We start from the raw sequence: 12,521 nt of genomic DNA, 5'->3' as shown, positions 1-12,521 counted from the left end.
ATGCTGAGAGATTTTGTCACCACCAGGCCTGCCCTAAAAGAGCTCCTGAAGGAAGCGCTAAACATGGAAAGGCACAACCGGTACCAGCCACTGCAAAATCATACCGAATTGTAAAGACCATCAAGACTAGGAAGAGACTGCACCAACTAACGAGCAAAATATCCAGCTAACATCATAATGACAGGATCAAATGCACACATAACAATATTAACTTTAAATGTAAATGGACTAAATGCTCCAATTAAAAGACCCAGACTGGCAAATTGGATAAAGACTCAAGACCCATCAGTGTGCTGTATTCAGGAAATCAGCAGCATTTCTATATGCCAAGAGAGAGCAATCTGGAAACAAGATTTAAAAAGTAATCCCATTTACAATAGCCACAAATAAAATTGTATATGTAGGACTTGATTTAATCAAAAAAGTAAAATATCTCTACAATAAAAATTATACAACACTGATAAACGAAATTGAAGAAAACATCAAAAAAGAAAAATATTTCATGTTTATGGATTGGAATAATTAATATTGTTAAACTGCCCATACTACCCAAAGCAATCTACAAATTCAATGTAATCCCTATCAAAATAACAATAAGATTCCCCACAGAAATACAAAATACAATTTATATGGAACCATAAAAGACCCAGAATACCCGAAGCATTCTGAACAAAAAGAACAAAACAGGAGGAATCATATTACCTGACTTCAAATTATACTATAGAGCTATAGTAACCAAACTGGTATAAAAACAGACACATACATAAACCAATGGAATAGAATAGAGAACCCAGAAATAAATTCACACACCTACAGTGAATTCATTTTCAACAAAGGTACCAAAAGCAAAAAGACAGTCTCTTCAATAAATAATGCTGGGAAAACTGGATATCTATATGTAGAAGAATGAAACTAGACCCCTATCTCTTGCCATATACCAAAATCAAATAAAAAAGGCTTAAATCTAATACCTCAAACTATGAAACTACTACAATGAAACATTTTGGAAAATCTCCAAGACATTGGTCTGGGCAAAAATTTGAGCGATACCCCCACAAGCACAGGCAACCAAAACAAAATTGGAGAAATGGGATTACATCAAGTTAAAAAGCTTCTGCACAGCAGAGAACACAATAATGAAAGTGAAGAGACAACCCACAGAATGGGAGAAAATATCTTCGAATTATCCATCTGACAAGAATGTATAAAGAACTCAAACAACTCTACATGAAAACAATCTAATCATCTGATCAAAAAATGGGCAAAAGATCTGAACAGACATTTCTCAAAAGAAGGCTTAAAAATGGAAAACAGACATAAAAAGGTACTCAATATTATTGGTCATCAGAAACATGCAAATCAAAACTACAATCATCTCACCCTAGTTAAAATGGCTTACATCCAAAAGACAGGCAATAACAAGTGCTGGCAAAGATGTAGAGAAAAGGAAACCTCTGTACACTCTTGGTGAGGATGTTAAGTCAGTACAACCATTATGGATAACATTTGGAGATTCCTCAAAAAAACCTAAAAATTGAGTTACCATATGATCCAGCAATTTCACTACTGGGTATATACCCAAAAGAAAGGAAATCAGTATATTGAAGAGATATCTGCACTCCCATGTCTGTTGTAGCACTGTTCACAATAGCTAAGATTTGGAAGCAGCCTAAGTGTCCATCAACAGCTTAATGGATAAAGAAAATGTGGGTACATAAATATGATGGAGTACTATTCAGCCACAAAAAAGAATGAGATCCATTCATTTGCAACAACATGGTTGGAACCGGAGATCATTATGTTATGTGAAATAATCCAGTCATAGAAAGACAACATCGCATGTATCACTTATTTGTGGGATCTAAAAATCAAACAATTGAACTCATGGACATAGAGAGTAGAAGGATGGTTTCCAGAGGCTGGGAGGGGCAGTGGGGGGTTGCAGGGGAGGTGGGGATGGTTAACGGGTTAAAAAAATGTTCAGAAAGAATGAATGACATGCTATGTGATTTCACTTCAAGGTTTACTATAGTCAATAATAGCTGAACTGTACATTTTTGAATAACTAAAAGAGTGCAACTGGATTGTTGATAATACAAAGGATAAATGCTTGAGGGGATGGATACCACATTCTACATGATGTGCTTGTTTCACATTCCATGCCTGTATCAAAATATTTCATGTACCATGCAAATATATATACCTACTATGTACTCACAGATTTTATTTATGTGTGTATATATATATGTATATATGGCACAGAGCAAGTTGAAGAGGAAAGAGATGTCTCTTTGCAAGTACAATATCTTTATTACAAATTTTACCAAAGGTGTATCATTATACAAAGACATCGTTAGGGCTCTCTCAGAGTTTTGAAAGGGGCCCATGCAGGGGGCCTATAGACTAAGCTTCACTGATCTGATTTTGTCATGTCAGTTTCTGTTTATACTTGCAACTATAAAGAAAATAATGACTTTTGGTTGAAGAAAATGTGGAGAAGGAACAGAGAGACATATTTTTAAATTAGTAGCAATCATATTGGTAGCATTAGCATTGCTATTTTAAGACTGTTGTATGAGTGTTGTGGATTAAAGTAAATGAGTAATGATGGAAAATTGGTATCATATTATCCTCCATAGGTCCTAAAAAGCCAGGATTCTCAGTGTAGAAGAGAGTAGATACAGGTGTAATACAGAAGCAGGTCAATAAATAATCCTATCATTCTGATTTTAATTTGGAAGTGTCAGTAAGAACTCATAAGTATTTCATCTTTAAAATATTATCTATTAATATACTCTTAGTTCTATCCACCAAGGAGGCCTGAAAACAATGACCAATCTAAGAGCAAAAGTCATCCCTTAAGCCTAGATTGTGAGCTTGAAATACCATTTCCCACTAAATGAATTTAGGGATTCTTAGATCACAAATGTAAAAGGTATATATCTAAGACTTTTATCATACCAAATAGTAAAAAAGCTACCAGACACTAATAGGGTCATGTTAAGGCAGTCAGAAGCTCATGTTAAGAAATTTCTACTGGCAAAAATGAGACAATTCGTCTTTAAAAAGACTAATAACTGAAATGAATTTAAATCTGTCAAATATGCCTAAATATGAGATTATGATATTAAAATATAAAAGTAATTATCTTTGAAAAATAACAGAAAATCAATTTGTTATCTTGAAGACAAAATAAAGGGAAAGAATCAAAATACATCCTGTCTATCCTATCTGACTATAAAACTGGGTAACTAAATAGTAGATGAGGGTAAACATCCTAAGAGTATTTCAACTATAAGTAAAAAAGACAAAATAAAATGTCATCATTTTTCACACCCCAATAAATTAATATGTCTAGGCTTTGAGCTGTTTACACTGTATTTCTAAAACATAACCAGACATCATTATGTGCCTCCTGATGAAAGAACAGGACACACTACATGCAGTTGTGCCAAAGCAATCAAACATAAGTCTGATCCAGCCTTTACAACCAGCCACGAATTTGTGGGAAATTCAGAGGACAGAAAAAAACATGTTGAGCACTTATATGAGTTTACAACTTTAAAAATCCAGTCTGTGAGAAACTCTATAGGTTCAACAGTCCTGATTATTTAACATAAAAAGTGAAAAGAAAAAAAATGGAAGCTAAACTTTTAGATTAAAAGAAAACGTGTGAAAAAAATTATGATAAGGTGCTAGGAAAAGATTTCTGTATGATATGAGAATAATATCATTTTCTTAAATAAGCCAACCAAAGAACAATACAATAAATGAAGGCAATAAATTTGACTCTTATCAAAATTAAGTATGTTCACCAGGCACTATACACCATAAAGTTTAATAATAAGCCATATCCTTAGTATTTGCAATGTGTAAAAGCTTGGTATCCATGATATAAAAAGAATAGTTATACAGCAATAAGTTTTTTTAAATATAAAAATAGGCAAAGGTTAAGAAGAGGCGATTTACAGAGAAGAACACACATGGCATATAAGCTACATGAAAAGATGCTCAACAGTGCTGGTAATCAGTGAGATAACATACATCTAACATTCCATATTCACCAGAATGGCAAAAACAAAATTTTGATAATACATATTTTGGCAGGGTTGTCCTAAAACAAGTGCTATAGAAAAAGTACATTAGAACCACCATTTTAGAGGATAACTAGATAATTATCCAGGAATATCTAGCAAAAGTTGTGATTAGAACAAGGCAAATAAGGAGTTTCTGGAATGACAACATGTTATTTTTCTTGACCTGGGTGTTAATTTTGTGATAGTCATTGAATTGTACATTCATTTTTGTGAACCATTCAATATTGCTCTACTTCATTATTTTAAAAAGATTTTAATTAAACAGAAATCTATTAGAGGTATTCATGAGGAAAATGTTCTCTTTCCTTCTCCTTTTCTTTCTCCCTTGGATTCAGGAAGCTGTAGCTAGAGCTGCAATGGCCATGTTGCGACCATGAAAAAAAGGCCAAGAGATCTGCAAAGAAATTAGCCCTGACTTATTCCACTGCTGAACTAATATCAGCAATTGCCTGCCTCTGAACGTCTTGTTATATGATCAAAGTAAATCGTCATTTGTCAAGAAGGAAGAGATGGATGAGGGTAAAGTAGTGTGGTAGAATTTAGTGGCTTTTGGTAACATACAATGAGATTCTCAATATGTCAGTTTTCCCATCAGGGTAAAATAAGGATAATAATAAGTGATTTATAGGGCCATTAAAAAGATTAAATGAGAAAAAAGTAAGTTAAATATGAAGCATAGTGCCTGACATATGATAGGAAATGACAGTGTTAATTTCTATTACTCTAATAACACCAATTGGAAAACAGGAGGCCTTAAATATCAGTCATTCACAAATGAAATGTTTCATACTGTTTCTGGATTGTTTTTTGTTTTGGTTTAGTATCCTTGATATTGGTGAACACAGTTAAATGCTAAATGTATGTGGATATGGGGGAGGTGGGGATGTTCCCCGAGGATACTTAAATTTTACGTCATATACTTCAAATCAGGGATCCAGTCTCTATCTGTCTTTACTTATGCTGTACTGTGATAGAGGAAAAGGCAAACATTAAACATGAATGTACTACACTAACATATCTTAATAAATTTCTAAATTATGACTTTCCTATTTGTCTTACCCTTATGCAACCTGTTACCACACAGATGGATGAACACAAAGCTGATTTATTCTCTGTCAATTTTTCATATCCTTTAAGAGTTCTCTCAATTTTAGATATTCTCATTTAAATTTTTTGAAGAATTTCTTGTAACTCAAAGCCAGATATTAATGTTTATAGAATAAGAATTGCTCAAATTTTTTCTCAAACTGGGGTCTCTTGACCTAAAGTAAAAGCATGATTTTACTGAATGGTTTGGGCATTTTCTAGTTGCCTAAGTATGCATGATCTTCATTTCCCTTCTGTTTTCAGCTCTTCTGTTTCTCAGCAGTTTCTTCTTCCTTGAAGAACTTGGAGTGACATTAGCTAAAGAAGTGAACAAAACCTCCCCTCACTTATATTTCACAAACTGTCTGCTGAGCAGAGTAAGAGGTAACTGTGATGCTACATGTTCTAGTGGAAGTTCAGTGCAGTTATAGTTGAACAAGAACTCAACAGAACAAAACCATCATTTTGTTCCATCAGATAGTCTTTGATATTCCCCACTGTATCATATTGATGAATGCCGAATGACTCCCAAACTTGCCCTAAGACCTTCACTGCCCTTTCAATTTCTAACTGTATTGTGAAGCACTTTAGGGGGTCTTGACTTCATGCTTTGTCAGACTAGCTCTTTTCTTGAATGAAGTTCACGCATATGACAGTACAATAGACACTATTAAGTCACCCAAATGATATATCAGAGATGCATTTTAAAAGGATTGTTAAAGGTAAGAGATATTATACACATAAGAAGAGACCATCTCCTTGATCCATAGGACAGAAGTTCTTTAGAAAGCCAACTAAGCCATGAATACACTCCTACATCAAAACCCAAAAGCTAATCCTGTGCAAAATTATAAAAATAAAAGACTGATGGGAAAAACTGGTAGGAACTGCTTTCATTGACAACAGCCGGTATGTGAACCAGAAGACACGTTATCGGAGGAGAATACACACACACACACACACACACACACACACACACACACCTCCTTCATGTTGCTATACACTCCACACATTAGATTCTGAAAAGCTATTCATTAGAAAATCCCTTGTTTGTTAAGTCCAAAGTAACACTATACAAAAGACTTGAAAATATTAGCAGATTTAATATCTTTTTACTATGAATTACGAATGCATTGAAATAATTAAGAGATCTTAACTAGATGAGTATCTATTCCACCAGCACACCACCATAATTATTGGAGGCTAGAACATGTCTATTTACATCCCCTGGAAAAATGATTTTCAGTTTCCTGATCTATAACTTGTCCATTGTTCTGCCCAAATCCTTCCTGTTCCTTCAGGGCTAGGATTGTCCCTACTTTACTCTTAGCCTCAATTGCCAAGAGACCAATGCCCATGGCTCTTGACAAAGAAAACAATCGTTTAAAGGTATTTAACCTAATCGAGAGTCATGAGAATGGAGCCAACTACACAGCCATATATGAAGTCTGCTAAAAACAGAACAAATGGGCAAGTGCTCAGGTCCTCATCAAAGCAAAGCCTTAAATGATGAAGTCAAATACAATCTTGGAGAATATCAGAATACATTACTTTTGAAAGAAAAGTCTAAGAATTATAAACATGAAGAAAAAACAGGGAGAAAGGTGCAAGAATTACATTGAATACTACACAAGAGACTCAAAGGGCCCTAATATGACTGTCATGTAGATTCGCATAAATTCTATACATATCTCTGATTATTACTTTCCTTTAGGTCAAGAGACCCCAGTTAGCAAAACACTTAAGCAATTCTCATTTCATAAACATTAACATCTGGCTTTGAGTTAGAAGAAATTCTTTAAAACATTTAAATGAGAATATTTAAAATATTCTGGGTGCACTTTTTCATTAGAGGCACCCAGAAAATTGCTTTATTTTAAATTAAATATTGCAATATTTAACTGCTTTGTTTTAAATTTTGAAACTCTTGTAAAAATATTTTTACACAGAATTGTAAGATTTTTTAATTTACCCCAAAGATATTTGCGTTTTTGTTGTTTCATTTAACTTGGTTTAAAATTTAAAGTAATACATCATTTTTTAAAAAGCAAAAAAGTCAAACATTATGAATGGTGTAATTTTACTTTGTGAAATTTTAAAAACTGTATACAGATAATACATTGTGGAAGGATACAAAAGAAACTGCCAATAGTAGTGCTCTAATAGTGGCTGTTAAACAAGGTTTGATGGCTCAGGAAAACTCACAGAACCCACAATGACAATGCTTACAAGTTTACAGGGTGTATTTTGCAGGAAAAGGATATAACATAACAACGACAGTAAGAAAGACTATGCATGTCAGACGAAGGCTGTCTCTCTTGCATCAGGAACCACCAATGCGTGGTTCCTGACTGGAACCAGAGAGCCTAAAATGGAGTCTCCGATGAGGTTTTTTCTTTTTTACTTTGCTATTCATATAGGCATAGTCCTACTATATAATCAGCATCAATAGCAGAGGCCTCCATGGGTCTCAATGAGACTAGGTGCCAATTGTTAGTCTCACTGTTATCAACAGTGCTGACAAGTTGATACTCACCACTGGAAAACTCTGTGGACCACATTTACAAAGTAACTATCTTCATCAGCATGCTCCATGGCTTGTCCAGGAGCCAGTGCAGCATGGGGACACTTCTTATTTCAGCAGGACACCTCAGGCTAATTCCAGACATACTGGATGAACCCCCACACCTCAAGTAGTTTCTTTGGTGAAGAAAATTCAAGAGTGTTGACCAGTGGCATGATTCAGCTTTTCCTTTTATACTTTGTTTTACTGCTTAGAGATTCAGCACTTTTAAGTATCTTTCTTTTAAAAAACAGTTGGCATATACGTTATCAGATACCATCCACTCTGAGCAGAATTGGAAATTAGTAGTTGTAAGTAAAATTTATCTACAATTGCTATTAAAAAAGTTAGACCAGTAAAGGGCAAGACTCCTCTGTACTTGGTAACCTAACAATTAAAAACAAGAAAGAAGAACTAAATGTCATTTTATCAACATTTAACTTTAGTCTTTCTCTATTAGAAAAACCATACCTGGCCCATGAATGGAGCACAGATGCACTTTATAGCAGATCATTTAATCCAGAATGAGATGATGATTCTCTACAAAGCATATCATTTGCTCCAAACACTAAACAGCAGAAGAATAATTAAGGCCCATTCAAAAGTCTGGCACTTCCAGCCCTCAGTTCTTTCTTCTCCATAAACTGGAGCTCAAATACAAGTTTATACATCCTATTAACAATAATGCTTCACGGTGAGGAGAATTATGTGTCCCAGCCACAATCTCAGGGATAAGGGGGAATTCAAAAGGAAGAGAAGTTAAAGCTTGATAGGAAATAATAATGACAGGGTCACATAAAAGCTACCCTAATTCTTACCTAATGGATTCCACACATAATTTACAGCTAAAAGATGAAGCTGAGAGGGAATCATGAATTTGGCCAAACATGAAAGACTAAAATTTTTAGTCAATTAATAGGCATTTAAGGAGTATATAATAAATGTCCAAGAGCATCTTGGCCCTTTCCCTCAATAAATTTACAAACAAGCAATATCATTTAGGAACTTCAACTTGTACTGTGCTTGTCTTGTCCTTCAAACACAAGAAGAGTTCGTGTCACTGTTAAAACATTGGTTTCAGCCTGGGTCTCAAGTTGAATGAAATCCTAGTTTTTATTGAAGTATCAAAGACAAGCGCATCAGTATCAAATGAGAAAGGAAAGAAGTACAGAGCAAATATACAGGGAAGTGTGAAGGAATTACTAGGCAGCACTGAGTACCCATTTCAGATCATGAATTTAAAATGAAACCATCATACTTGTGTGTTTTCTTAAGCCATCTTTACACTTGAATGCAGAATGAATTGGGTGCATAATTGGGTTCAGCCAGGGTTGTTTTGTTGCCAAGTGTATAAATGAAAAGAAAGATGGTCAAGGAAGTTAAGGGTGATTGCACAGGGTTGATTATTACAATATGGCAATGAATCTGAGGCAGAGGCATGAGATAATGACAGAGATGGTGGGGCTTTCTGTGTAGAAGCAATAGTTTGTTCAATTCTACCTAGGTAAAGAGATGAAGGCACTTCACTTTAACCCCCTATCTCCAGACAACGTGTTCAAGTCCTCTGTCCTCTGTTCAGAGGAATTTGCCCAGAGATTAAATATAGATGCATGTGGTCCACATTGATGAAGATTTGGCAATGGGTCTTTTTTATTATTTTCCCTGCTCTCTACAGTGATGGTCTTTATTACTTCCTGTCCCTCCACTTCTTCCATTCCAGTCTGAGTTCTCTTCTGTCTCTCCATTCCCATATCCAGTCTCAATCTTTTACAGTTTTTGAAAGAAGAAAACAAAAAAAAAAGTAATAAACATATGTGTGCATGTGTCATTATAGTAGAATGATTTATAACCCTTTGGGTATACACCCAGTAATGGAATTGCTGGGTCAAATGGTATTTCTAGTTCCAGATCCTTAAGGAATCGCCACATTGTCTTCCACAATGGTTGAACTAATTTACACTCCCACCAACAATGTAAAAGCAGCACTGTTCACAATAGCAAAGACTTTGAACCAACCCAAATGCCCATCAATGATAGACTGGATAAAGAAAATGCGGCACATATACACCATGGAATACTATGCAGCCATAAAAAAGGATGCGTTCATGTCCCTTGCAGGGACATGGATGATGCTGGAAACCATCATTCTCAGCAAAGTATCACAAGAACAGAAAACCAAACACCGCATGTTCTCACTCATAAGTGGGAGTTGAACAATGAGAACACATGGACACAGGGAGGGGAACATTACACACCGGGGCCTCTCAGGGGTGGGGGGCTAGGGGAGGGATAGCATTAGGAGAAATACTTAATGTAGATGACGAGGGTTGATGGGTGCAGCAAACCACCATGGCATGTGTATACCTATGTAACAAACCTGCACATTCCGCACATGTACCCCAGAAGTTAAAGTATAATAAATAAAAAAAACCACCCTCAGCAAATACACATTAAAAAATTTATGACTCTGTTTTTCTTCCTCCTTTTATTGTTATTCTTTTTCCTTCCCTTCCATTCCACTCCTTTCCTGAGAATTGAAATATTAAAATCATTAGGTGGGACATCTAGGTAGGCATCTGTGCAGTAAGTATGGAGATGGGGTAGTCATAGTGACTCAGAGAAGGGTGGCAAAGCCTAAGCAGAATGAGGAGGGTATTCATGTGGGGGCCACTGGTACCCCCCCACATGAATTTCTGAAAAACTTACATTTCTAATAAATGTATCTTTGTTAATGAGATAGACATAAATTTATATATGTAGAGATATCCTCTGTCAAGAACAATGCCCCACCCAACATAAATCACTGACCAAAAGTTTCCATAGATGGACTTATATAAACAGCACTTATCACTGAGGAAATGTGTACTTAAAATGAAAATAGAAAGTATGGCAGTTTTCCAAAGACAGCAGTCCCCTCACCACTGACTGCTTAATGGACTATTAAATAATTCCAATCTTTACCACTGTCTCTCTAAGAACATCAAAGGGACCTTAAGTCATAATACACAGCACATCTTAAATCCCTCTTTTCTCTCCTCTCCAACTCTTGTCTTTGCCACAGCTGATGCTGAGCCTCACTCTCTCAACTCTCCACCTTTCTAGGTGCCCCACCTTGCTTGACTTCTGTTTTCTGTTTTTTGTTTGTTTGTTTTGTTTTGTTTTGTTTTTTGGCAAGATCAGATTCTCACATGATGGAGGAGTCAGAAAAGGTGAGCCAAGAAAGACCAAATAAATTCCCTATTTCTCTTTACTGAGCTAGAAGAGGTGCGGTGGCTATGTGTAGACTACAAACACTTATACTTTAACAAATACTGCCACACTGACACTTTTCCTTTTGGCCGTACTAAATAGGGATGCTCCCTTTACCAAGGAAAATCAATCCGTTCCCTCAGCTAGGAAGGTAAGACAGGTTGTCTACTAGGTGAAATCAAGAAAGCCTCAAGACCTTCCTTAGGCCATCTTAAACTGTTCTGCCAGGGCCAGCTTAACTATTCTTAACTGTTCCTTAATCAATTAAATAATTCTTGCCCTTAATGTCTCTTGACCAATGGAGAAGGTAACTTTGGTTCCTATCCACCCAATGCTACTTCTCTTTTTTCCTTCCCCCCAAAACCCAAAACTAATATTAGCCATATGTTTCAGTAAGCTCTCCCCAATCCGAGACTCTCTGTGGACATACCATAGCCAGAAACAGCCAGAACTGTCTCTCTGAATTAAAGCTTGGGATTTATACAAATGGCCCTAGATACTGCCCTCTGGGGAACTTTAAGTGGTAACCTACATGCTATCTGAAACAGAAGCCCAACATCTATCTCTCTGGCTGGGTCTTGCCTCTGGAAGTTGGCAGCTGGAGCCCAGCATGAATTCACTGACAGATGGAGCTTTCTCCTGTGTCTTCAAAGGAAAATCCCAAGCAGAATCAAGTGAGCAGCCACAGCAGCAGTTCTGTCTACCGTAGGATGCTTCCTACTCAATCATAGCCAGGTGTGATTTTATATGATAGAAGTATCTCTTTCTTTTAAGCCCTTTGTTACAGGAAGGAACACAGTGTGGTTGTTTTCATCTTCAGGCACCCTTAAAAGGTAAATTTGAATCCAAATCAAATAGAAGAGATAATCCATGAATCTTACTACAGAGTTGGAATTTAACAATAATGCTAACACTTATTCACCACTTGTTATATACCTGACACTGTTCTCGTCCTTTGTATATATTTTAATTTTATTTAATACAAAACTCCATGAGGTAGGAACTACCATTATTTCTCTTTGAAAACGAGGAAACTGAAGGTCAACAAGTAACTACTAATGTATCTGGCACTATATTTCAAACCCAAATGCTTAATGGCTACATTATACTACCTGTCCCCTACTATATGTGAATGGGGCAAAGGGCTGAAAGGGATATCCCTGTCCTCTCAACCAGTAGGAGTGAATGTGAAGAGAGAGAGGGAGCTAAAATCGTGGCAGAAAGGACAAATTATAAGGGGAGGTGGTCCTGAATAGCCACTGAGTGACGACAGAGAGCAATGTTGAAGAAAATGATGCTAAGACTAAGTAACATATAGTCATAGATCCACACCTCCCAGGACATCCAGCAGATAATGAAAATGCAGGCTCCCCAGGCACCTTAAAAGATCCCAAAAGAGACAGAGGTTACACAAAAGTCACACCTTCCTAATTAAAAGTACTTAGGACAAGAGACAAATGGTCGAGGTAAAGAAACCAAATTAACACAGAAAGGATGTTCAGAAGCTCTGTGCTGAGGACTTAGAG

The 12,521-nt window shown here is 36.1% G+C and overlaps 1 long non-coding RNA gene across 1 annotated transcript in view; it reads right to left on the bottom strand.

Annotated features, from left to right (window-relative positions):
* Positions 1-12,521, bottom strand: part of LOC134761777 (uncharacterized) — a 412,845-nt gene that overhangs the window by 150,262 nt on the left and 250,062 nt on the right. The gene's annotated exons all lie outside the window — the stretch shown is intronic.

Source organism: Pongo abelii, chromosome 6 (assembly GCF_028885655.2).
Source record: "Pongo abelii isolate AG06213 chromosome 6, NHGRI_mPonAbe1-v2.0_pri, whole genome shotgun sequence".
In the NCBI taxonomy this organism is placed as follows: domain Eukaryota; kingdom Metazoa; phylum Chordata; class Mammalia; order Primates; family Hominidae; genus Pongo; species Pongo abelii.
Note: the sequence above shows the minus strand (reverse complement) of the source record. Positions and strands in the feature narration are given on the sequence as shown.